Here is a 26,280-nt window from a genome sequence, read left to right on the forward strand (position 1 = left end):
ACGTGGTTGTAAAATATTCTGATTAAAAAAGAGTTCAAACATTATTTCACATATTTATTTTGATAACTTGAGGTTTACATCTTCTATTTATGGACACATAAATGCATTGTTGTCACCTCACAAGGGGGATGCATTGGGAGCCGTGTAGGAAGAGAGAGATTACTCAAAGTCCATATGGAGCAATGAGAAGCCTAGAAGGACTATGCAGGAAGTGTTATGAAGCCCCAATCCAAAGGCAGTCTGGTATTTATTAAGATCAAGTACAAAGGTGGGGTAAGTACATAGGGAATGGAGTGCACATGTATGGGGGAAACAGTTATTGGGGATGTAAGTTAGGGTGGAGTGAAAAGGGGCTATTGCCTGGGAGAGTGCCATTGTTCCTGCTGGACAAGGCATATTATCCCTATTCTTATATCTGTCTGCTCTTTTCAGATACTGGTTTCCCAGTAAGTTCCTCATACCAGGACTTTTGCCCTTGGTGGGAGGCCCCCTGCATGACCTACACCTAGCTGACAAGCAGGAACTCTGGACACCAAGACAATATCCCTAAGAACAAGGGGGCCTGCGAACTCCATACATTGTAGCAAGGACTTTAACATTTCCTAATGTCAACAAATAAATATATGTATATATAAATGTCTATATATCCTAATATATATATATACATCCTAATATAAATTTATACCCAAATCACTATATTTAACCAGGAAATAGGTTAAAAAAAAGTCTTGAATATTTGTTTAATTTAATTTCCTTTTATTGAGACTGCTCTAAACAAATAGCAGTTATACAGTACAAGAACAATCACAAAAGACAAATGTCAAAAGACTTGATTTGTTGCCAAATGATGTTACTAACAATTAGCCTTAACAGAATTTGGAAGTCGGCATATTGTGTTTATGAAGGATATGCTCATATGCATATCTGTTAATTCCCCTTTGTGCACTTTATCTGACATCAAAAACATATTATCAATCAGAGAATATTGTCTGAAAATGAAGCAAATTGCATACATTACCATTTCAGAATATAACTGACACTCTTGAAAGCTTTCAAGCTAAGTCTCCACTTCACTTTGAAGATAAAGGTTAGTTTAGGTAAGTCAAATAATTATAGCATTTGTATATTAGGAAGAAAACTACAGCCAGCCCAAAATGTTTATAAAGTTTTAAATAGCCATAAAAACAGTTCAGAACATATTATCTGTTGGGGAATAAAAAACACACAGTTTAAATCTGTTCTTATAGCATAATATCACCTAAGTGATATGTATTTATAAAAATGTATATATGATATACATATGTGTACACATGTAAATAAAATGATTTAAAGTAAATCTATGAAAATAGTAATAGTAGTTGAGTCTGAATGCCTCTGATAATAATCATAATAGTATATGTGGAAGATCAGCAGATTTAAATCTATTTAATTTTCACAGCAGCAGTGCAAACATGGGTTCTTCACTAACATAACTTCCCTTCAGTAGCTTTACCTTACCCATAACAGTTGCAATTGAGTAGTTATTTTGTGAAATATCACACTTTTTCCTTTCTAATACTGGATTGAATTTAAGCTGAGCCCTGAGCCAAACTTGGTGATTCAGAGTACCTTTCATGAGTTTGTTATCTGATCTAAGAACTAGTGAAAGAATGAGGCTATACATGACAAGCAAAATAGAGATGTAAGATGGTTAAAAATTATTGCCCCATTATTGCCACATTCTCCCCATCTGAGTTTTTCAACTCTTTGAGGTCATACCTGTATTTCCATGTCTGAATATCTGAGCTGAGACACCCTCTTTGCACACTTATTAATTTCTGAATAGACTCCTGTAAAATTGAAATGATCTATTTATATCCAACATAGTATTAATTAGTACATTACCTGTAACCATTTAACAACTGTTGAAATTAAGATCAGGAAATTAAGTATCTTTCTGCAAAGTCATACATTTGTTGGAGGTCAGAAACATCTTTTAAACTCAGGTCTGAATCCAAAATCTGTCTTCATGCTTTTACAACAAGATCAAGATGAGTGAAGGATTCTTGATAATTTTTAGTAGCTTTTAAATTTTTTTCTCAGTTTTTTAAATCTTCTACAATAAACATACCTTTATGAATAAACATATGGCAATAATTCATTTTTTAAAATCCTAAAACCAGTATTTCAGTAACACTTTATTATTAAAAATTGAAAGCTTGGGCATATAATAGGTATCTGGATTTGGGGAATGAGCTGTTTAGTTCTGTGGGGAAGATAAAGTATAGTGAAATAATTTCAGATATAAACATCCACATGTTTTACCTCTGTTTTTATGATTTGTGGTCAATTTTTAGATATATTCCATTTGCTTAACACTGTCTCTCATGCAATTTTATATATGTCCGTTATATATGTATTATAAATGAAATGATGCATGCATAATATATGAAATATTATGGCATATGCATATTTCATAAATTAGGTTAATTAACATCTTCATCCTCACCGAATTTTTTTGGCTTATTCTAACTGGTCCTTGAAAGAGGTTTGTAAATATCTTACACTTTGTTTCAGATGCATCTCGTTTTCCCTTTAGATCTCTACATTTTGCTGTATATATTTTGAGGCTATGCTATTAGGTGCATAAAACTATAAAATTGATGCTTTCCAGGTTTGTGTTTCCTCTTTAACTTTATTAATCCTTTTTGTCTTAAAGTTTGATTTAGGGGTATAAATATAACTACATCATATGTGCATGTACTATTTTTTTCAAATTTTCTGTAATCTTTTAGATGTATATTTTATATGAACGAAAGTTGTATGTGCTTTCCTTTTAACATAAGCTAATTTTTGACATAAGATTTTACTTTGATTCATTTATATTCATTCTTATGTCACTATATTTGATATAAATAAAACTTTTCTGATTGCTTTCATGATTTTGATGATTGTATCTGTCCTCATTTTTTTTTGTCATTTTTCACCTTGGTTGTGACAGTTTATTTTCATGTTTTATATTTTACTCTCTGTTAACTTGAAATTTGCAACATCATTAATGGTTCCTCTTGTTATTTCAAAATGATTCTCAATTCATCGAATTCTGAAATATCAATCAGTGTCAAAAATGCAAGAACCATAGAAAAATGAAGTGCCAGTAATAGCTAATTGATTATCCCGCCTGTATCTCCAAACTTCAACTGGGAGAATTTTTCTTCTGTTGAAGAATATCCCCTAGTACTTCTTGAGCCATATGCTGATCAAAAATTTTCTTAGTTTTTAATCTGAAAATGCCTTGCTTTTTAATTCATTTTGGAGACTCATTCGGGAGAATTCCACGTCACTAGTTTAGAGTCATTGTTAATTTTGTTTCTAAGTTTTAAAAACAGGAATTTGTGATGTAAATGGCAAATTGATCCCAAATATTGGGCTCACTTATCTGAACATCCATCAAATCCTGGTTTCTGGCTAGTGTGTAAAAAGTGACTATATGACATTTCAAGTACTTAGGGATTAAAACAGTATCTATGAATTATTTCTCACAAATGGATTACCTGAATGATCCTTATCTGGGGCAAATGTAGGTGTTCTTGGATGTACATGCCCATGTATTTATGGATGGGTGGTGGATTGACTGAAGGTTGGCTGGTTTAGTATGGCTTTGTCTGGACTGTCACAACTTTGTTCCACTTAACACTATCACAAAAGGCTAGGCTTATTCTAATCATGTTGCAGGATTACAAGAGAAAGAATACTTTATTCTATTTTGAACAGAGCAGGCAAACTGCCACTTCTGCTAAATTATACTGTCCAAAGCAAATATGAAGGCGAGTACAACTTTAATGGGAGGGGGAAAAAATCTTCACCTTCTCTTGGGAGGAATCAAGTTCCATTGCAAAGAGTACACACATTGCAATTAATCTACAACACCTGGTCATTCTTTATGAATACATTAATACCTCATTGCTTTTAAGTTAATAGGTGAATATATTTTACCCTGACATTTCTAGTTATCTTGCAAGGGAGAAATGATCTTATTTAGTCAGCCTGCCATTACTAGAAGACTGCTATTTCTGTGTTCTAGGAATGTTTGTTTTACAAATTGGAGCAGCTAACGTTAATGGAACTCATACTTTTGGTAATGAAAGACAATAATTATGCAAGTGTCATTGTAATTTTTTTCCTACCTAGCACTGATATTCATTTACAGTCAATAAAGTACTCTGTCTGGGAGATCAGGCAGATGCTTAGTGATGCCCTACTTGTCCCCAAGGAGTTCATGTACCAGCATGCTTAGTTATGTGTACTTCAAGTGGATATGTCATGTAAATTTAGTTCTTGACATGCAATTCAGGAAATTCAGTCTCTTTTATGCAGTTCACTGCCTGTAATGTCTACGAACATTTTATTGGATAGTTTCCACTCAATCAGTGTGGCTGTTGTAATTTTTCCCAAGGGATTGAAACTTTATGTTATTATTTCAAACCCAAGTAGGTCTACTTGCATCATAATAGTTGGAACTCATGATTACCCTTTACAGTGACTTTCACAGAGTTGTTATTCAATTGTTTCTCTTTCCCTGTTTTTCTAGCAGGGAACCAAGGAAAAAGAAGTAGTTGTAAATAAAATAACACTATATAGTGTATGCTCCATTAAAGAAAGAATTGCTGGGAATATTTCCTGTTATTTTTTTTTTTACATTAGGAAGAAGCAAAGTTATAAATCTGTACAAAATTTCTACTCTTTTCTCCTTCACAATGTCACCATTTAAAAATCCTATACTCCCCAATGGCATCACTCTCTATCAAATTGTTATTAAATTGGTAATGGTTATCATGGGTGAAGAAGCACTCTAACTTATCTCAATAACCCACTTAACTGAAAGAAATGCTAGTTTTAAAGGCCATGCAGTATTGTTTGGTACAATTATACATTCTTCTTTTAAATATTTTTATAAATTTTATAATATCCACAGATAAAACAGTAAGAATTTATTAATCTGCTACTTTATGACCAGCACTATACTCTGCACTTCCAGAAACAAAGATGAAATGTTTGAGAAGTATCTCTTTAGAAAAAATGAAGTAGAAAAATGCTAAGATTAAAAAAAATCAGAAAATGCATGTCATTAGACTGATTTTTAATGGTGACATAAAACGCTGTAATTTCTGCCTTTTCTCCCTCTTCCTACAAGTCTGCAGAAATGTCTGCCTTGTTAGACCTCTCTCAAAACAATAAATTTATAGTATTTTTACACAATTATCATGATTTATCAACTTTAAATTATTTTGACTATATGGTATTACTTCCATTAATAAAGTCTACACCCTATTTATTTACACATGCTTCATATTTCTCAACATAATTATCAGCATATAACAGATGATCAATAAATAACATTGATAAATTAAAGTTATTGAATAAAAAGTATAAAATCAGTGTATATTGAGTAATATAATATCCCTCTGAGGGTATTTTAGCTTTAAAAACAGTATATAAAAAAGCAAATTTCAGAGAAAAGCATTATAATAGATAGAATAAAAAATGATACACAATCTGAGACAGTGAATATATTTATATAGCTGAAATAAAAAGAGACCATTGCACGTTTTGATGGATAGAATGATAATCTGAAATCAATCTAGGGAAGGACCTGAATATCAGATGTCAGACTGTAGTCTTATGACAAACATTTAGGAGTCAGTCCTCCATCTTGATTAATGGGATAACCTCCTGAAATCAAATCAACACATTCTCCTCACTAACACCAGCTAGCTGTTTTTCTCATACAGGGTGCAGAACTTTCAAGTAATTAATTTCAGCATCACCAGTGCTTCTCAAAGCATTCTTGTGCTATTAATACTAGTCCTTTGCTCTTTCTTTTGATAATGCCCATGGCCATCTTAAGTTAGACCTAAAATTATATAAGAAATGTCCTTCTTCACAACACCAGTCTCACAAAAAACATTTTGTGGGGGCCTCTCAAATATATCATTTGGTAGTATTAATAAAACGTTTCTTTCCGCCAGAGGAGTCTATAAATCTCTTCAAAGCAATCACAGATCCCACTTCTTGTTTGAACAACAACACTTAACACAGAGCCTGGCACATATTAACTGACCATGTTATGATTTTTGAGCAGTGTCTACTATGGGTATGGTAGATTAGAGAGATTGGGATCCCCTCCTCAAATGCCAAACTTTAGATGGAAAATAGAAACAACATTCTACAGATTAGTATAGAGTGAAAAGCCAAGGGGTGAAAACGGATTTAAAGAAGAAAAAACAAAAACAAAAACAAAACCAGAAGGGAAGTAGAAAAAGAGGACAGTGAAATCTGCAGCAATCACATTCTGGTTAGCAGTTCATGCCTTGTTATCCTCCCTTATTTCACCAGTCTCTCCTTTTTCTTGTTGTCTTACAGCTAAATTAATGTCCTCATAGATTTTCTTGATTATATATCATAATAAAAATGTTTTGTATTCTATTTATTCCAAATATTTCCTACAATTAATTTTTTTTATTCAGGGATTTTTTTTCTTTCTTTTTAGATTTTAAGAACATTTCCAATATCTCTTAGTTTTGTCTTTATTGTAGACTCTTATTTTCTCCAGTGTTTACTAATCATGAAGTAAAGACATATATATCCAACTTTGATATTTGTTAATAGATGAAGCATGTGGCATATCCTAATGTATACTAGCATTAGTACACATTTTATCAATAATTACGTTTATTAGTCAGTTTCTGCTGTAGAAAATCTGTTAACAAACAAATGTAAAAGTTTAACTAGCTTTATTTATTTTTTAAATTTTATTTATTTTGGTGTAGAAGAACTGGTGTCTGGCCAAAAAACAAGGTTGTGTCATTTCACTCATACTAGTGTCAGATCTGGGTTGCTATGACTGAAGGTTTGTTGTTCTGTTGTACTTTTCTGTTTCAAATTGACTGTGGGTCTCTTTCCTTCAAATATTCAATGTTTTCCTGTTTAAACATGCAAGTCGGTACCTAATCCAAACCATGTAATCAATAAAGATTCTGACAGACTAGAGCATAATTCATTGTGCCAACGTATGTCACATTACCAAACCCTAAATAAATGAGACAAGAAAGTACACAAATACTATCCGATGCACAAGTAAAACAAGGCAGTGGGTGGCAAGATTTAATTTAATAATAGAGAGACAACAAATACTGGGGGATAATTATCTAGTCTACATCTATCAATTCCTAGGATAATTTTTATTATTTTTTAAAGACTTTATTTATGCATACAAGAGCTGGGGTACAGGCCAGAGATGCAGGGGGTGAGAGAATCCACCAGAGACAGATTGGGGAACAGAACAGTGAAATACACTGCTGAGGGGAGCAGCAGGCAAGACAGGAGAGGTCTGCTGTGCCATGTGGGTTTCTCCCTGACCAGCCAGGGATCGAACTTGTGTTTCAGAGGCTGTGGATTGTTTCACAGTGTGGTGCTTAACCCTTTGGCCATCAGGGAGGCCCCCTAGGATAATTTTTAAATGCCAAAAACTGATTCTACTTTTGTAGAAGCAATGCTGACATTAGATCTCAGAATACTCAATTTCAAATTAAATCTGCCCTCACCATTCGCTGTGCTTTTTGGATACTTGTTGAATACCTTCCTCGTAATGCAGATTATATTCTCCCGGGCTCTGATATAATATGTATACAAGCTTGAAGAAATTTCATAAGGCATATCTAGACTATAGTTTGCACTACTTTGGACATTTATTCAGAGAACTGCATGTATAGGCTTCTTCAGTTACATAACATAAGCCACATTTTGACCTATATAAACACTACTCTTGGAAGAAAATATTCAACCAACAAATTCAGATTCACTTTACTTATACATATGTATTAACCCTAGGTAGGAACAGAAAATTTGAGCTGCAAAACCCATACATTTTAGAAGATGTACTCTGTTTTCAGATTATACTCCATCTATACAATCTAGCATTTCAAAAGAGGCAATAGAAAAATAAAGTTTCCTAAGTTTCAGAACTTCATTAATTTATTTTTTAAACAAAAATCAGATTAGCCATAGTTATCTTTGTCTCTCTCTTAGAGATATTTCACAACACTTTAAACAGAATAGGAGGAAAGTTATTGCTTAACTGCATACTGACTAGTCAATAAATTGCCTCTTTGCAGATGCTGAAATAGGAGATGCTATCAGCATTGGACTTAAGGCCTATGTAAGAAAAAATATTCAACAACAACAAATTATTGATTGACTCTTGATTTTATAACCTCTAAAATAAGGCATATAAGGCATATTCTAACGGGAATCAGTTGTCCAGATGTTCTTAATTCACACTTACTGCTTTCTAGACCAGAGGCTTGCAAGCCTGGAGGTATATAAAATATATCAGTGGAAATTTTGAAAAATTGAAGATATATGGGTAACAACTTCAGATAATAAGTTTAATGAGAAGGGAAAATGCCCATAAAAATGTGTGGGTGGGTTGAGGAACATCCTTATTAGGAAAGTTTTTTTGCCTGTTTTTAATTATTCCATATTTAATTTTAATTTTAATTTCCATAAATTTGATAGTGGATTCTTCCTTAGAATCTGAAGTTGAGACCCATTGCTCTTCCATTGACTTAAGTTTTATTTTCTTACGTGCCAGGCTCGTACGTCTAATACATTAAAAGCCATACTAAATTCAAATAAATGTGAAAGCAAAGTCTGGAAGAAAACAAGCATTCAGACACATAGCTAAACATACACTTCCTGCCTTGACTGGTGGCTTTTCATTAATTCTTAATTATGTGACAACTGTACCCTTTACATGACTACCTTTACACGTAGTTTTCCTCTTGCAAGTCCAGGGGCACCCCTCTGATTTTGGAACTGAATAAAATCAGGTCTAATATTATAACAGGCTTGCTTTTAAGTGGTTCATAAATGCAATGAGTCTCTCATATGACAGAATATACTGACATATTCCTGGCAGCTTGCTCCTATTTAGTTAAGAAAGACTCCAGGGCTAGGTCCCTTATAAAATGCCCTCAGAGTCATTTTTTTTTTTAATTTTACAGAAAAAATATCCAAACGTGCCTTAAACAAACTTTACAAATAACAATAGAGGGACTCCCCTGTGGCGCAGAGGATTGAGCACCATGCTGTGAAGCTGTCCTCAGCCTCTGCAGTTCGGGTTCAATCCCTGCCAGCTGGCAAGAATCCCACATGGCGCAGCAGACATCTCCTGGCTCACCCGCTGCTTCCCTCAGCAGTGTATTTCACCAGTCTGTCTGTTCTGCTCCCCGCTCTGTCTCTGGTGAATCCTCTCACTCTCCTGCGCCTCTGGCCTGTACCCCAATTCTTGTATAAAAATAAATAAATCTTTAAAAAAAAAACAATAGAAATGTTTTGTGTGTTTGTGTGTGTGAAATCCAAGGCGATAGCTGAGAAGTGGAAATGACATTAAAAGGATTTGATGCAAGATATAAAGAGAAGGGAAAGATGCCCATAAAAATGTGTGGGTGGGTTGAGGAACAACCTTATTAGGAAAGTTTTCTGTTTGTTTTTAATTATTCTGAATTTAATGTTTTTTTTTTCTAGTGTATCCCCTATCTTTATACAAGGATGGAACATAAAAGGTTGTTCCATGTAATATTTTCCTCCTCTGAGATATGTGAGTATGAATTGGCACAAATCACAGTATAGACCATAGCTTAAAATAATAACATGAAATTAAGACCACTTTAATTTGGATCAAGCAAGATGATGCTCTAGTGAAAAATACACTCAGCTTCAGTAATATTTCCAAGTATTTGTGATGTTATTTTATAAATCAAAACTCTGAGGTCATATCTAGAAATGATTTGTTTAGATACAGAATGGGCAACTCCATAGAAGTCTTTGAGCAGCTCTAAGACATTCCTTCCACAATAGAAAATTCCAGTTACCTTATTTTCACTTAATTTGAAACACTGTTGTAGAGGAACGATCAATCATCTCCTGACTCTAAGCACATTAACTTTTTCATTTTTATTTATTTTATTTAAAACTATTATCTGATGTGTCTAGTCAGAATGACATTTGTTTACTACATTAGAAGCTATTTCTAGAGCAATTATAAAGAAATTTATCTTCCTTTTATTTTTTAAAAAAAAGCTGTCCATTCAACACAGTCATATAGGCAGTTGTCGTTTGTCCATATTTCATATTTCCTTTCCTTTCCTGGAATAATTTCTTCATGTTAGGCTTGAACTATTTCTATCTTCCGTTTCATTTGGATACTCAACAACACATCCACACATTGATCGGCATCACTTTCTGAAAATATTTATTGTGTACATTTTCTATTGTATTTAGATTAAACTTGAAGAAAAATATGCAAAATGATATGGTTGTGTTTCAAAACATATGTCTACAAAGAAATGCATGTGTTTTTCTGTCATCATGATGTGATACATACATGCACAAACCTGTGTATGTTTGCACATGTAAAAACTGGAATCTTTATGGATGATCCCAGTTTAGTTCAAATAAGATGTTCTGCTTCTTATCTCCTCTCTGTAAACAAGTGCCCTTTCATGGGTATTTTTTGCCACTTTTTTTTTGTGTTTTGGTTGATGATTTTTCTGTTTAAAGTGGCCTTAAGAATAGTGCTGAACGGGACTGAGGTGATGGTGCAGGGGTGCACTGGTGAAGGAAACTCTATGGGGACTACACCTGAGGGGGTGGGGGGAAGCAAATATTGTTTAAAAATGAACAATGATCTAAAAAAATAATTAAAAATAATAAAAGAATTATAAAAGAAAAAGAATAGTGCTGAAGTGCTGTTTAGTATCCTTTAGGCTTGATGTCTCTTTGGAGAAATAGGCATGTTAGATAAGTCTTGTTCAAGTGTGGTCTATAGTGCTGTTGGTAATGAGTTCAATGCTAATGAATCAGCAATATTTATTTTAAAAGGTATCTCTAATCAGAACTACATAAAATTAAATTTGTGTTGATCAGTTGGCAAAAATTGTAACCAAAGAGTCATAGCAACCTAATACTCTATTTCTCATAGAGATTATGATCAGTAAACACTAGTTCAGTGTTGATAGCAACTTTATAGAATGTAACTGCCACAGATAAGGGAAATAGTATAATAGAGGAGGGAGATGATGTATAGACACATACAAACATACATGTATATATATATATATATATATGAAATCAGGTATATTTATGATTATTTTATGTATACCTGTACACATGCTATCATCATATAAAACATGTATGTGTTAAGTAATTTATTATATAAACCCTTTTAAAAACACAGATAAAATTAAGATTACTCATGTAGACTAAACTTCTCCATGTAAAATTATCTTTTTAAATTTACCGTTAAATTTTTACACACATTTCCCTAAAAATAAGAAAGCTAATTAGGTAACAACATTCAAAAGTAAAATACAAGATTTTTTCTTAAATGAAGACAAATCTGAATATTCTAATTAAAATAGCTACTGAAGTACTGGAAAAGATAATAAAAGATACAAACATCTAAATATAGCCAGGTAATAGTCATGAAGAGAAAGGTAATCTACCTGCAAGACTTCTTGCAAGACTTTTTTCCCCTCAAATTTAAGTATCAATATGGTTTAACATACTGATGAATAAACTGAGTCCTTTTAAATTATGAGTGTAAAGGCAATTCACAGGGGTGCAATCAGTTAATGACAGAAATTGCAATTCATTTAAATATTGATGACTTTTACATGTCATAGTATCAGGAAATATTATACACATCAAAATTTTAAAGCTAAATACTTTGGAATTTATATGTAATTGGATTATATTGTTTATAACGAAAGGAAACATAAACCAAGTAACTCATAGCTCATGCTCCTTTTGGATTTGGTATACATTTCCCTTATCAGAAACAATTGAATTACAATTATTTTCACAGAAAATTATTCAATCAGGGCATTTTGTTAGTTCTGTTGTAAAAAATTAGGATTTCAAATTCAAGTGTATATATAATTTAAATATGTGACTAGGATATAACATGCTTAAATTTTCATTGTGTTCTATTTTGGTAAGGAAAACGATCACAATTAATAGCTTCCAGCAAAACAGGATTTAAAATAATAGGACATTTCTTGAGCAAAAATGTAGAAGCTATTTTTGTGGACTTTTTGAAAATCAATTACTCTCTTATGCTGTGAAAACTTTTTTTTTTTTAATTTTGAGAGGCTAAGGGAAAATTCAGGTTATATCTGGGAATGCTTCTAAAAGTGTGTTCACAATACATCATGTGAGTCTTATACCAGTATCTTCTGTTTGTGCTGTCTCTAAATTACATATATTTGGTCTTGAATTGAAAACTTACTTAGGAAATGTAGTATATTTATAAAGCTCTTTCACTGTAATGAAAGAGGCTTTATATTAGATGTTCATCAAAACACACAGGGGAGTGTGTGTTTCAAGACTTCTGCAAATAGAACCTGTATACGATTGAATTGTTCTAAAAGACCCTGAGGCAGAGATTTGAACAGTGCTAGTTTACATAGGTTCAAAGAGTGGAACAGGGAACTGGTTCCTGAAGGGAAATCAGTAAGGGTTCAATTATTAAACCCGCTCTCGCCACAGGCAACTGGAGTTTACCCCACATAAAATCTCTGGGAAGTGTTATTAAGCAGAACACCATTGCATTATCACACCCAAAGAAAGCAGTCATGGAGTCTCAGAAACCATTTGCTGAGGGTTGCTACCAGAGGGTGTTAATTCACCAACAACAGCCTGACACACAGCGGTGCTCAAGTGGCTCCAGGAAAATTCCCTCTGGTCAGCAAGTCTAGCACTGGAAGTCCTCAGGAGCAAATCAAAGCAGTTTGGATACAGGCTAGATACAGAATCAGGTATAAATAATAGCCTGTACTGTTTCAGTGGAAAATGTAAATTTTACAAATATAAGTTCTTTTTTAAGGCAATTCAAATTCATAAAACAAAAACAGGTAATGGAAATGATAGACTCTCAAGCATTTCCTTTGTACATTAGGCTTTTAAATCAGAAAATTTTCATCCAGACATGACTATTTTTGTCACTATTGCTACCATTTAAATATATTTGTCATGTTGATACATCTGTATTAAGTTTATAGGTCTATAACTAAAAATACAAATGTTAGAAAATATAAATATATAGTTTTTATTTTTTCTTCATATTTTGGTTCTGAAATTTACAGTCTCTAGGTAGATCTTTATTTATCATAAAGTTTCTTACTTACAATCACAGACTTAGAGTCTTTATTCAGCTCTGAACTTTTCTCCTATTTTTTGTTTCTTTCAACTCAATTTTATTCTCATTCTTATTGAAATCTGACACATTAATATGATGTTCTCGAGTTCATGTCTATTATTTTATTTTTTTCAGTAATTCAGCTGTTTTTCTTTCCCCCAAGGTTTATTGAAGTAGAAATGACATATAACATATAAATTAATGTTGTATACCATGATTTGATATATGATTTGATATATTGCAGAACAATTATAATAAATTTAGCTATCATCTGTCATATAGTTACAATAATTCTTCTTTGTGAGAAGGACTTTTAAGATCTATTAGAGATTTTCAAATTCATAATAGGTATTGCTGACTATGGTCATTTTTTACATTATTTAGAATTTCTTTATCTTATAACTGGAAGATTGTACATTTTTTTACCTTTACCAATTTCCCACCCTCCACCAAGCCTCAGCTAACTACAAACTTGATCTAAGTTTCTATGAATTATAATTTTTAATTATATTCCACATATAAGATCATACAGTACTTGCTTTTCTCTGTCTGACTTATTTCTCTTAGCATAATGCCTTCAAGCCTATCTGTGTTGCTACAGAAGGGCTTCCTTCTCTTTTCAGAACTGAATAGTCTTCAACTCTGTGTGTGTGTGTGTGTGTGTGTGTGTGTTTCTTTATCCATTCATTTACTGATGAATATTCAGGTTATTTCCATTTTTGGCTATTTTAAATAATGTTGCAATCTTTTCAGGCTAGTGATTAAGTTTCCTTTGTTTATATACTTGGAAGTGGAATTACTAGATTATATGTTAGTTCTATTTTTAATTTTTTGTGGAAACTATAACTGCTTTCCAGAGTGGCTGTGATATCATTTCAGAGAGGTATTGGGTTCATCAGCGATCCCTTTTCAGCAGCATGCTCCAAGTTTCCCCAGGAACATTTCCCCACAAGGCAGAGATATTTAGGTATATTTGAGAAAGGGCAGATTTATTATAAAAAGGGAAGGGAAATAAAGGATGCTTACATAGATACAAGCAGGCAGAAGGAGCTTCCCCTGAATGGGTCAAGTTTGTCAATAGAGGCCTGCACAGTCATAGGCGGGCAGCCTTGGGAAGACATCTGCTTCTGCTGCTCTGCAAAGGGAGAAGGTCAGTGAAGAGAAGCACCTGCATAGTCACAGGCAGGCTGGGAGATGCTGCCTCTTGCCAGTGCAGAAATTGCAGATACAGTCTTCTTTTCTTTGGGAGGGATTAATTCCTTTGTGGGTTAACTGCTGTTAAATTAATTACTTCTAAGTTTGGCACCTAAGGATTTTTTTCTATATTTGGTCTGACTAGAGCAATTTGAAAGTGAGTATAGCTGACATAAGGATATATTAGATAATATTATATTAGTCTCAGATGTACAACATAATGATTCAATATTTGTATACACTAAGAAATGCTCACTACAATTAATCTAGTTACCATCCATCACCATACATAATTATATATTTATCTTTTTTTAAAGATTTATTTATGCATACAGGAAATGGGGTATAGGCCAGGGTGTGGGGGGTGAGAGGATTCACCAGAGACAGAGTGGGGAACAGAACAGGCAGACTGACTGAAATACACTGTTGAGGGGAGCAGCAGGTAAGACAGGAGAGGTCTGCTGTGCCATGTGGGTATCTCCCAGCCTGGGGATCAAACTCATGCTGCAGTGGCTGCGGAAAGTTTCATAGGTTGCATCTTAACCCCTTGTGCTACCAGGAAGGCCCTATTTTTTTTTTCTTATAATGAGAACTTTGTATATATGTTATAGGGCAGGAGGAAGTATACCACAGACCCCTAAACCTGCCTGCTTTAAATGTGTTCTACTATCCATCACAAAAAGAAAAACATTCTTAATGTTTAAGACCATCAATAGAAAATAAATTTAATACAATTAGTGTGCAATACAGAGAAGAGAAGGGAAAGTATAGATAAAATAGTTTCCACACAGAACACCTGAAGTTATCCATCCCTCATGGGTAAATGCCCAACCAAACAATGTTGGCCCAAAGTAGGGCCACTGAGACCCAAAAGCTTTCCAAAAGTCTAAGGCACTTTATGGTGGAGGCCCATAGGAAAGGGGAAGAAGAGGCCAAGCAAGTCTGGAAGGAAAAGAACAAAAACAAAACCTAAGTCAAAATAAAGTCTGCCATTGTCAGCATCCCCACAGGTCTCTCACCCACATCTCTATCTTCTTCATGTGTCTCCTTCCCTGTCCCCATATGATGTTACATATGATATTAATATACACTACAAATGTTTGTATTTACAACATTTTAGTTATTCCATGTGGGACAACCACTGAGCCCAGCCTAGTGTAGGTGAGCCTAGTGTAAGTCCCTGGTACAAGTCCAGGAGCCCAGAAGCAAGCACAGCTACTTCACACATCTCTCTATGACATGTTCCTCCTCCAGTTCTCACTGGCTTCTCCCTACTGCTCAGCTCAGTTCTTCACTATGGTGGGGCAGGGCACCTGTGGTCACCCCTCCCTATGCCCGGTTACTATTGGAAGTGTTGTATTCTTTACCGAGATGGAGTAAAATCACTGATCTTTCTCTTTATACAATGCTAACAACAGATATTGGCAATTGATTCTCCACAGGTAAATAAATATAAATATTTATTCTAATGTAGCTCTCTAAATAAAATATTATGAGAAAGCTAGAGACATGCTTTTTGTGGTGGACATGTCACACTGCCCAAAGGAACAGGATAGTTGGTGTATTACATGTCTGAAATACTACTGATAAGTAAAAATTTAAGGGCCTCTGATAAGTAAAAATTTAAGGGCCTCCCCTGGTGGCACAGCGGTTGAGGGCTGGGCTGTGAAGCTGCCCACAGCCTCTGTAGCGCCGGTTCGACCTGCTGGCGAGGGGCCCACATGGTGCGCAGACCTCTCCCGCTGCATCCACTGCTCCCCTCAACAGTGTATTTCCTCGGTCTGCCTGTTCTGTTCCCCACTCTGGCTCTGGTGAATTCTCTCAACCTCCCGTGCTTCTGACTGTACCCAGTGCTCATATAAATAAATAAATAAATATTAAAAAATATATAAAAATTTAAGAATCAAAAATCATGCGTGGTCAAGGAATATGACTTAAAATACTTATTTTCATTTATTTTAGCTGTAATACAATAATGTGGTGGTGTTAGAGTCTCTGTCTTTCAGAAAAAAAGATGTATTTTTACACACCAAAATGCCTGTAGAGGAAACAATAAATGATACCTGGAATTGCTTCAAAATAGTATAAGGAGGAAATAAAGTAGTTTATAGGTGATAAAGACATGTCACTATCTGGTGCTTGTGGGGCACAGGTGATGAGTATGTAAGTTTGCATTTTCTAGTTGTGTGTGTGTGTTTTTAACTTTTAATTATACCCAAAAACTATTCATAATAGAAAGACAAACATATAAAGTATTCAAAGACCCATTTCTAGAGTTACTAATTTCATAGACCTTCTGGAATTCCCAGGCATTATGTTTTAAGTAAATTCCACAGATACATCTGATACAGTCATGGAGTAAATATGCCATAAAAGCATATGATGTTAATATATACTACAAATGTTTGTATTTATAACATTTTAGTTATTCCATGTGGGACATCCTCTGAGCCCAGCTTGGTGAGCCTAAAGTAATGTAACTGAAATAATCATACAAATTCGTGCCCCCCCGGTGGTGCAGGGGTTAAAGACACAGCACTATCAAGCTATTACCAGCCACTGCAGCACAAGTTCGATCCCCAGCCAGGGAACAAACCCACATGGCGCAGCAGACCTCTCCTGCTTGCCCACTGCTCCCCTCAGCAGTGTATTTCAGTCAATCTGCCTGTTCTGCTCCCCACTCTGGTGAGTCCTATTACCCCCCTCACCTCTGGTCTACACCCCAGTTCTTATATACATAAACAAGTAAATCTTTTAAAAAATTATACAGATTAGACATTTTTTTTCTTTTCATGAATTTGAATTATTAGTTTGAAAATAATTTGTAAATATGTCTTTCTATACATCAGATAATCAATAAAAGATATTCAACTTGATATTTTGATGCAACACAGTATTCATAACTCTAAAGTTTCCTATCCTTAAAATAAAAAATCTTGTAAGGGCTTGGGAAAATCCACTTTGCTTCAATATAAGCATACTGTTAGCAGAAGACAGGAAAGAAAGGAACTAAATGTGTAAATATGCAGACAGAGTTAATAAAAGGGATAATGCTCAAACATTATTATTGAACATTTAGTGAAGATACAATCATTAATACTCAAAATCCATTACAAAAAATAATCACAACCCACTACAACTGGTGGTTTATAATTCTGATTATATTCAAATCACTTGGAGATTTTGTTTTTAATTGCCAATGTTCACAACCCAACTGCAAATATTTGTATGACATTCACTTTGAATGTGGTCTGATTATTAGTGTATCTTAGATTTCTTTAGATGACGCTGATATGCTATTGCTGCTAATATGCTGTATCGTTAGAGAAATATTTTGATGCAAATAAAACAACTCTATTTGAATAAAAACTTTGAAAACTGCTCATGGAGTCAAACTGTAAAATTATATAGGCTTATTAAAAATAATAAGAGGATTTTATAATTGGCTAGAAATCTAAGGTATAAAAATTAGTGAATTCATTTAATCTGGGTCTGGCCTTAGTGTTTTTTTGTTTTGTTTTGTTTTTTTTAACTACTGACCTGTGTATACTGTAACAAATATTTGGAATTTGCATACTTTTTCTAGATTATTCTATTGAATGTCATATGTTAGAATTAGTCAAGCTCATTCCTTGCCTCCATGGAGACTTTAATCAATGCCAAATTAAGACAAAGAAGCAATGCAAATATATATATATATATATATATATATATATATATATATACACACACATATTTATTGACTATTATCCATGGGAACTTCTCCAGGATCTAAGAGTACCACATGAACAACAGTTTAAATTCCAGTGCTATAACTCTAAATGAATAAAATGAGCAAGCAAATAAATGTGGACACAATTATTTTATATTTTCTTAATGGTTAATTATTTAACTCATATTTTTGCTAAATTCCATTTACTGGATAAACTATGAGCTATCATTTTAGACTTTTGAAAGTATATTAAAACCATTATTTCACCTGATGATTATGAAAGTCACAGCTTTGTACTAGTCTGCATGTTAGTGTTAGTGTTACAAGCTGAAGGTAGATGTCTTTGCACAAATTTTGGTTTTATAAAAGCAGTGAGAATCACCTGGGTTTTTTTAAGGAGTAGAATTAAATGATTTATATGTCCTTTAAAAAAAAGTCACTCTTGCTATTGTCTAAGACAATTAAGAGTAGAAAAGAAAGACTAGTTAGAAGATTATTGCTATTTATTTATAAATCACATGATATAACATCCTCCTTATAATTCTTAAACACAGACAAGCGATCAGTTACGTAAGTACTGCTTGTGGTGTGGTAACATGCATTTGAAGATGTGTGACCTATATGTCTGAATCATAAACAGTATTTTAAACTAATGTTACCTCAATTGAAAGAACGATACCATAAAAAAGAGGTGACATTATGTTAGACAACAGATAGTGAGAATGTGATACACTATGGAGGAAGATCCAAATGGATTAAAATGGGAAATGAAAGAAACAGAACACAAAATTAACTCCTTCAATTTTGTACTAAATAGCCAGACAATGGGAGAAGATGATGAAGAGAAACAGTTTTCAGGAAAAAACAAAGAAATTCATTTGGGTATGTTAAGTTTATAATGTCTTGTGGATACAATGGAGATGTTAAGATTTGGATATAGAAGATGAATATTAGGAATCTGATTTTTAGAATAAAGTGACAGGCTTGAAAGAAATTATCCAAGGCAGAAAATAAAGACCCTGAGGAGAAAAGGGACTTATCCCCAGGCTACTCTAGTCCTCAAGGGGAGAGTAGGATGCTAGAGAAGTATGCAGAGAGGCTCTCTTGATGTAGGTGGAGAACACGAGAAGTATGTTAGTCTGGAATTCAGGAGGTTAAAAATAATTCAAGAAGCCAGTGACAGTAAAATGTATCCAACAATGCTGATAAGTTATAAAGAAATCTTGTTAATTCTCCCTCAGAGAGCACAGGCAATATTTTTTTTTAAGATTAATTGATGTATGCATACAAGAACTGGGGTACAGGCCAGAAGTGCAGGGGGTGAGTGTATTCACCAGAGACAGATTGGGGAACAGAACAGGCAGACTGACTGAAATACACTGCAGAGGGGAGCAGCAGGTGAGTCAGGAGAGGTGCTGTGCAATGTGTGTAGCTCTCTGGCCAGCTGGGGATCAAACTCATGCTGCAGAGGCTATGCACAGCTTCATAGTGTTATGCTTAAGTCTTTGCATCACCAGGGAGGCCTGACTTAATAAAAATCAATTGGGGGTGTTTCAAAGGAGTTGATGCTTACTACATGAGGTAAACACAAACTGCACTAGTTAAAGCAGGTCATCTCCTGACAAAAATTAGCATTAATATTTCAGGAGTGGTGGGGTGGTTGGGGGTTTGGGCTGAATGTAATCAAACATTCAGTGAAGCAGGCCCCTTAAGTTGCATGAGTTACATGGGTTATTTTCAGTAAGCCAGAAAAAAGGTGATGGGGGGAGGAAGGAAGGAAAAGGGTTAAGAGAGAGAAAATAGGGAGTTATTTGCCTATGAATTACATTGGTTAGGAAATGATACATTACTTTTATTCACTTTCCACTGGAAAGATTTAGTCAATATGGCAAGTGGGATGAGACATTTAGGTCAGTACTTTAATTCAATATATATGATCTCTATGGTTTCTCCTCACCAATTACAGATCCTCGTAATTATGCTATTATGTAATTTAAATGATTTTATTTGGTAATTAAATTCACCAGGTGCTCTGGAATTTATTTACATTAGCAGATGAAATGTAACTGATACATTTGTATCACATATTTCTTATCAAGTTGGTCTTTATATCATAAAATATGCTGACAGGACAATCAGAATATTATATATTAATTTTATAACACCTCTATTTTTACATTATCATATTTGATTCATCAGAGTACTACCTTCAAGTCTACTTATTTTATTCTAACCAAACATACTGTCATCACATATTTATATATAAACATATTCTCAAAAGTAATATCTTCTACACATTCAGCTTAAAGTTTCATGACATTATGGGGAACTTGATAAATGGTAAATAAAAACAGATAAGTAGGATAATTTTATTGCTTAATAGCCACTTAAATTCAAGTTTTTAATAAAACTGCTTGCATACTCAGTATTCAAAAGTTGCTTCCCTAATAATTGCACTAATAACAAATTAGGTAAATTAAAAATAATTTATCTGCTGACTCCCAGTTGCTCATCACTAGATATATAAATGATGAAGATTTAACATGCAGCATATCATTACTTTGAGTTATAGTATTGGAAAAGACATCATTTTTAATTGTTACTGTTATAGTGGTATGAACTATCCCCCCAAAAATGATAGTTAGGTGAACTCTGATATTAGTGACCTGCTGAGATTGCCTTGAATGATTATATCTAACACTAATGAGTTATTTTCAGCTGTCCTAAAAGCAGCTAGTCTTCCCACACAATTTAAAAAAATAATTAGGAAAGCTGCAGGGGCAGCCTATACCCAAGGTGTGCATTATATGCTATGAATTAATTATATCAAGGCTGAAATGATCTCCTTAATAAAATATCCTTATCAATTATCAGTAATAGCAAAAAATTGAAGAGTGGATCACATAGATTAGCCAATATATTGTTCATCTCCTTTTTTTTTCTCATTCTAAATTCAGTTTCAGTTTGATTGATCAAAGAATTTACTTAGCAACTAGTGATAGAACATCAAATATTCAGTCAGAGATTAGTATTTTAAAATGCTTATAAAGTACAAAATTAAGTTATTTACTTGAAGAAAACATTTTATTTGAAAAACTTATTACACTAAATGAATGTGTCTACTATACATGGTGTAGGATAAGGAAAAAAGTATCAGGCTTTTCTGCCCTCCCGCCATTAGGATAGATGAGGGAACCCTGTGGTCCTGAATGCATGCCTTATGGCGGGCACCCAAAGTGGGTACACCTGGGCTGAGAGGCTGAGTTTATAAGGGTGGCATCATGGGGACACCAGCAGAAGCCAAGAACAAACGGAAGCCGAGAGAAGAAGAAGAGAAGCAGAGAGAATGCCAGACAGCCCGGACAGAATGAGGATTTGCTGGGGGCTGGGAGGCCTGCCAGCTTCCCGGCCCCCCAGCACCACTGCCTGCCATATGCCTGGTAAATCTAAATAAAAGAACTGCAAAAAACACTGAGGACTCTGACTCCTCCTTCACCCAGTCTGCTGGATCAGAAAACCTGCACTGTGTCATTCCTGTCCCTACAATTGGTGTAGTCGGCAGGATGATCCATGCAGATGGGTATTGGAGTCCTCCAAAGACCTGGAGGGACGAAGGAGCAACAAGCCGTGTTTGCCTGTGACAATGCTGGAGGCGTCATGGCAGCACAGGAGATGGACAAGGCCCTGGAGCTGCAGGACGAGACCTCACCTGCAGGAGAAACCCGAGAGGACCAGCCCAAGACTGCCGAGGCAGCAGAATCGTTGGGGAAAGAAAGAGGACCACGATTCAGAGCTCGCCAGTGTTGACACAAGGAAGAAGCCTGTGGACTTGGGACTAATGGACTTGGACTGACAATCCCACCGGAAGGAGGAGGACCTTGGCAGGTTATGGTTTTGGGGAATCTGGGGGTGGCCAGTGGGTCTCAGTGGACAAAAGCAGCCTGTGCTAGGCAGCTAGGCAGAGAAAAAAGCCAATTTTGAGAAGGCAAAAGCTGGTGCTAAGTTGAGAAGCCCTGAGCGGCTGTTAAACAGCCTAAGTATGTTAAAGACCAGTGTGTCTCTTAAAATCACCTGTGGGTGATGGCCTGCTCATTCTTGAGTGAGGGTGAGGAGCTGAGGAACCCATCCTTGGGGGACGGGTGGGGAATGTGGCTTGGGTGGAGCCCAAGCCGAAGAGGGGACCCAAGAGAGGCCACATGTAGAGTTTGGATCTCCGACCCATGTGCTTGTGCAGTGGGTTGGCCTGATTGCAGTGGTCTGCATGTTGCATTGGTGGCTATGAAAGCCAAGTGTTGGAGTGACCGCAGACAGAAACCCTGAGGGTTGGCAATTACCCCCAACAGTATAGAATCGCCAATCCCAGAGTGAGTGCATCCTGGGGGTGGATGTTGTGTGTGGCTTGTAGCCAAGACTACAGCCAGAGAAGGCCAGGAAGCCTGACGGCCATGGCTGCAGTGTTCTATTGCCAAGAGAAAAGTATGTGACTTGTGTAGATTGTATGGCAGAAAACCTTGAGGGGGTGGACTGTAGGGTAAGGAAAAAAGTATCAGGCTTTTCTGCCCTCCCACCATTAGGGTAGATGAGGGAACCCTGTGGTCCTGAATGCATGCCTGATGGCGGGCACCTGAAGTGGGTGCACCTGGGCTGAGAGACTGAGTTTATAAGGTCAGCATCACGGGGACGCCAGCAGAAGCCAAGAACAAACGGAAGCCAAGAAAAGAAGAGAAGCAGAGAGAATTCCAGAGAGCCCAGATAGAGTGAGGATTTTGTTGGGGGCTGGGAGGACTGCCAGCCTCCCGGCCCCCCAGCACCCCTGTCTGCCATATGCCTGGTAAATCTAAATAAAAGACCTGCAAAAGCCACTGAGGACACTGACTCCTCCTTTATCCGGTCTGCTGGATCAGAAAACCTGCACCGTGTCATTCCTGACCCTACACATGGTTTTCTGATATATAAATTTAAACAAATCTATTTATACCTATATATTCATGTGTAAATGTGTATATGTGGCATTAATAGATATACACATGCATATATGTACATATGTGTGGAACACATGGAGATATTCAAATTAGTGTATATGTATGCTGGATATGCATGTATGTGCATATATATATTCAAATAAAGGATATGAAAGATTGGGTGGAGAGACCAAACAACTCTGCCATGGGAATGTCAGTTAATATTCCATGAAATGAGGGGACTCCTGGGCCTCCCCAGTGGCGCAGCGGTAGAGCGCTGGGTTGCGAAGCTGCCCGCAGCCTCTACAGTGCCAGTTCTATCCCTGGCTGCTCCGTGGCCACCGGAGGAGGGTCCCGCATGGTGCGCAGACCTCTCCTGCCGCCCGCTGCTCCCCTCAGCAGTGTACTTCGGTCCTTCTGCCTACTCTGCTCCCCGCTCAGGCTCTGGTGAATTCTCTCACCCTCCCGCGCTTCTGACTGTACCCAGTGCTTGTATAAATAAACAAACAAATAAATAAATAAATAAATAAATAAATAAATAAATAAATAAATAAAAAATCTATCTTTAAAAAAAAGACATATTTAAATGAACAGATTCTTTAAAAAAAAAAAAAAAGAAAGAAAGAAAGAAATGAGGGGACTCCCTAGTGGTGCAAGGGGTTAAGTGTCAGCACTGTAAAGCAATCAGCAGCCACTGCAGCAGGAGTTCAATCGCCAGCCAGGGAGCTGACCCACATGACACAGCAGATCTCTCCTGTCTCACCCGCTGCTCCCCTCAGCAGTATATTTCAGTAGATCTGCCTGCTCTGTTCCCCACTCTGTGTCTGGTGAATCCTCTCACCTTCCACACCTCTGGCCTGCATAAATAAATAAGTCTTTAAAATTAAAAAAAAATAAAATTCCATGAAATGATAGAATAAATGTAAAAGAGAACAAATATATTTAAGACAGCCTAGAAAGCATTGAACAGGATCACTTACGAAAAAAGTTAAGAATAAAATTGTGTCAGATATCTAAATAGTCAAAAGATGGAAGATACAATGGCACAAATGCTTTAAGGACAAATGTGTTAAGAATTAAATACTTTGAGTATAAGCTTCTTAGCTGTTAGCAAGCTGGAAGTCTAGCCCGATTCATACAAGTAGTGACAGAGGGCCCATTTGGAAAAACAAACTGGTTGACCTTTTCATCTCCTGAATCTGTGCTAAGCAATAAGTAAAAATGTCATTAACCTAGAGGTTAAGCAATTAGTGTGAAAATTGGAACAGTAGAATCAAGAGTGTTTCCAATAGCTGCTAAGTAGGTAACAACCACCCAGAGAACACAATCACCAAGAAATTGAAACTTAAATCATGTAGCATTTATTACGGCTATTTTTACTCCATATAAATTGAACTGACACGTGAATTATATTAAAATTTAAAGCAATATGCAGACAATTAAGAATGAAAAAAAAGAGGAAAAACAACAAAAGAAAGGCACCAAACCAGACAAATTGAACTAGTATTTAAAAAAAGATTTGTTATGTAAACAGTTGAATGACAAAAATAGTGGTATTATCCAAAATGAATATAAGAGGTATTGTGGAGAATGTATGAAATATAAAAAAATAAAGAAGTAAAATACAGTAAATATATCCATGACTACAGGATAGGAAATGATTATTTATATAGGACTCAAATGTACCAATTATACATTAGTCTTGATCCAGATCAAACTTGTTTACATCAGAAGACACAATGCAAGTCAAAATCTGGGAGATGTTTTTTGTAACATGTTATTAGAAAGTATAATATGGGCCTCCCCGGTGGCGCAGCGTTTGAGCACTGGTTTGCGAAGCTGCCCACAGCCTCTGCAGCACCGGTTCGATTCCCGGCTGCTCCCCGGCCACAGGAGGAGGGTCCCACATGGCGCGCACACCTCTCCTGCCACCGGCTGCTCCCCTCAGCAGTGTACTTCGGTCCTTCTGCCTGCTTTGCTCCCCGCTCTGGCTCTGGTGGATTCTCTCACCCTCCTACGCTTCTGACTGTACCCAGTGCGTGTATAAATAAATAAATAAACAAATAAATGAATCTTAAAAAAAAAAGTATAAGAAAATATAATAAAAGTACTCTCATGAACGCTACAAATCAATAAGACAACCGAAAAAAAAAAAATGTACAAAATCTCGAAGAGGCAAGTAAAAGAAGAAACCTAAATGACAAATAAATTATAAAAAGGGGTTCACTATCCTTAGTCATTAGAGAAAAGAAATGAAAATCTCCAAGGTTGGGCAAGGATATGTAGCAAGTAGAAGTCTCCTACCCTTCTGGTGGTATATCTTACAGACAAAACTTACGACACAGCAATCCCACCTTAACTACATACTATGTGGAAGGACATAGAAATGTGCACACAAGTTCACAGTGCTCCTTATAAAAGCTTATTATGGCAGTCTATTTTCCTATAGCAGAATATTAAATAGAAATCCTGGTGAGGGAGAAAATGTCTCCTAAATATTTTGAAGATTTTAAGAAACCCTCTTATTAGATTATTAGTGCAGATAAATCTTTCTTTCCATGAATCCATGATTTGACTGCTAGGATACTGTAAGGGGCAGGAAGGCCACAGTGCAGGTTTTCTGATCCAGCAGAACGGGTAAAGGAGGAGTCAGAGTTCTAAGTGGTTTTGCAGGGTTTTTATTTAGATTACCAGGTACATGGTCAGCAGGAGCGCTGGGGGTGGGGGGCCGGGAGGCAGGCAGTCCTCCCAGCCCCCAGCAAACCCTCACTCTATCTGGGCTCTCTGACATTCTCTCTGCTTTTCTTCTCTCAGCTTCTGTTCGTTCTTGGCTTCTGCTGGCATCCCCACTATGCCACCCCTATAAACTCAGTCTCTCAGCCCAGGTGTACCCACTCCAGGTGCCCGCCATCAGGCATGCATTCAGGACCACAGGGTTGCCTCATCTAGCCTAATGGCGGGAGGGCAGAAAAGCCTGATACTTTTACCTTACCCTACAGATACTCTCTCTCATCTTCTTTCTCTCTTCCTCCCTTGTTTTCTGACCCCCTGTAAAGGCAGGAATGAACATGGTGCAGGTTTTCTATGATCCAGCAGACCGGGTAAAGGAGGAGTCCTAGACAGTCCTCAGTGGCTTTTGCAGGTTTTTTATTTAGATTACTAAGTACATGGCC

Source organism: Talpa occidentalis, unplaced genomic scaffold, assembly GCF_014898055.3.
Source record: "Talpa occidentalis isolate TD23 unplaced genomic scaffold, MPIMG_talOcc4v2.1 talOcc4.8, whole genome shotgun sequence".
Classification (NCBI taxonomy): Eukaryota; Metazoa; Chordata; class Mammalia; order Eulipotyphla; family Talpidae; genus Talpa; species Talpa occidentalis.